The following is a 2,875-nucleotide window of genomic DNA, read 5'->3' as shown; positions in this document are numbered from 1 at the left end:
AAGTCCTGCTCCTCATACACAAGGTCTTAAATAATCAAAATACCATAAGACACCAGGAGCAGCAACATATCCTGGGACAAATTGGACACAGCTGGTGCAGTCGATCAGTCAAGACAAGAAGACAGAAGGGCAGTAGAATTTAACAAAGACAATAAAGAGAAGTGTGGCACATACCCCCATCGCCGACTTAGGCCGGGGAGGTCCCGACAGCGCGCTGGCCTCTGGAAAAGACTAGTCACGTCCATACGGCCTCTGGCGAGGACACAGCTGGACCGGATGGCATGGCGACATCAGACTTGGCCAAAGCAGATCCCTCCCGCGCACCGACCTCTGGCTTGAGCTGAGGAGGTCCCTCCCAAGCGCTGACCTCCGGCCCTTGGGGATCACCTCCCTCCCCCATGTGGTCAAGGGACACCAGCGGGGCTGGCAGCGGTGTCAGCCAGGAACCGATCCGAGCTGCCAAAATTTCTATTAGCTTCATCCGGCCCTCGGACCGGTCCTGCAAATGTTCCACCTGGCGGCGAAACGCCGCCGCCCGCTCCATCTGCATAGCCGCCAGCTCAGCCCACATTTAGGCCAGCGCCTTTTTTCGGTTGTTGTAGCTAACCCTCGGCCGCAGATTTCCAGCTGCGTTCTACACACAACAACAACAACTCAGGACCCAGTTCATTCTTTTTATACAGGGGACGCGTGATTGCTGAGCTCCAGTGTGTCGGCCTCCCCTGCAGCCATGCCACAAACCATATCCGCCACAACAAGTAACCATCAAAATAAAACAGGAAGTGAGAAATGGGAAAATGCATGAATTTAACATAGGGGAGCTGATAGAACAGTATGGGAACACTGAAGGAACAAAAGAAACTCTAATGCTAGATTTAATTATAACAGGAACTATGGACTCCAAAATACTAAATAAAATATAAATATCAATAAATCAAAGTATGAAGACCAAACCAAGAACGCATCCTAAACCCACAACCAGACCCATGACATTCTGTACCTCACTTCCTGTCCTTCCCAGCTGCTCTGTGCTTCATGTGAAACGCCATCAGGTGTAATCACAGGTGTTCTGAGTCTCTGTGATCAGTTCCAGCAGCTGTTTGAGTGCAATGCAGCTTTTCTGCAGAGAGCCAAGTAAAACACAGTGAGCCCATCTGGGCGTAGCCTGCATGTGCCACATGGACCGGCACATCCTGGGCTCATCTTGGAGGTGGTGGAGAGGTCGACTGCAGTACGTTTAGGGGTGGATTGATCTAAATATGTAAGTACTGATACAACACTGGTACTGATGTCAGATCGTTACTAGGGTGATGGGATCAGTACTTCAGTGATTCGCCTTCTCTAAGGTCAGTACGTGGCTGCTGTTCATCACAGCACTGAGCAGGGCAGCAAACAAGCAGCAAAAGAAAAGAAGAAAGAATGAAGGAAATTCTTCAAACAGATGCACACCTTCAGCACAGAGGTCAGAGGTCACTGTCACAGTCCCTCCAGAGAAGCAAAGAATTACCAGGTAGCTTCTACAGTGCTGAAAATAATGTTTCATTCATAACGGATGCCAGGTATTCAGCATGAATTATGTTTATTGATAGCTGTTACTTTTCACACTGATTACCTGCAGACTATATCCAGACATTCAGGTAATAAATTCAGCCCACTGGATTGTGTTAAATAAATAATTTTATTGGAAATGAAAAAACATACCTTGAACATCAAGAATGAATCTATTACGTCTGAATATTAGAGCCATTTGTGTTTAATGTCAAGTCTATTTTATTTACATAACAAATTCAAAAAACAGAAGCTGACCCAAAGTGCTTTAAAGAAAGACACGTTTGCACTCAGGTCCCTAAAAACCATCGATCCATTCTCTTCCACTTATCCCTGTCAGGATCGCGGTGGGCTAAGAGGGGCTAAGGCTAAGGGCGAGAGGCAGGGCACACCCTGGACAGGTCGCCAGCCTGATGCACGGCTAACACAAAGAGACAAACAACCAAAAACTAAAAGACAAAGTTTCAAGTTAATTTCTTCTATGAGTCATTTCTTAATCAGCTGAATAATGACAGGAGAGAAACAGATTTGTCTCAGTCATATTTGATTTATTGATGTGATTCTGCTGTTAATATCTGACTGAAGCTGCATCATTTCACACACTGATTCGTACATTAGCATCTTAACTCTGTTACATCATAGAAAGGAATGAAAAAGCACCACAAAGAAAGGAAAAGAAGAAAGAAAACAATCTTTCTTTTTTTAAACACGTCCACTGAGTGGAAGCACAAAATCCATCAGGCTTTAACATTTAACATGTTTTTCAGAAAACAAAACAAAAGAAGTTTTAAAAGTTTTGATAGAAAAATACAGTCTGTGCTGCAGATTCTCCAGAAAACATCTGTTGTCAGGTTTCCCTGTAACTGCAGCAGAGGCACAGAAAGAGCTCAGATCTGTATGGAGAGGTAATCTTTACAATTTTACTACACAGAAGACGCAAAAGTTACAGCTGCCCCACATATATACACATGTATATCCTGCTCTTATTGTTTTTTCCTGATTATTCCTTGTTCACCATCAATAAAAGGAAAAAAAAAACACAATGAAAATAAGCAGAGACGTATTTGCATTAAATCATTTAGAATATAATGTTGCAGCTGAAAAATATGGAATCCAATTAAATCTGTGAGCATGTAAATGTCATTTCTGCTAAAATGCAAATTATAATAATAATAAAAAACAACATGATCGATTTATTTGTTGTCTTGATCTCAGTGTGCAGAGGAACCGAGTCTGTCAGATTAATAACTCGAATTAAAAACATCAAATATTTCCCTCTTGTTTGTTTTTCTGACTGAGCTGCAGATTTAATAACAGAATTAATTAA

This window comes from Pelmatolapia mariae, linkage group LG4 (assembly GCF_036321145.2).
Source record: "Pelmatolapia mariae isolate MD_Pm_ZW linkage group LG4, Pm_UMD_F_2, whole genome shotgun sequence".
Classification (NCBI taxonomy): domain Eukaryota; kingdom Metazoa; phylum Chordata; class Actinopteri; order Cichliformes; family Cichlidae; genus Pelmatolapia; species Pelmatolapia mariae.
This window is presented reverse-complemented; position numbering follows the sequence as displayed.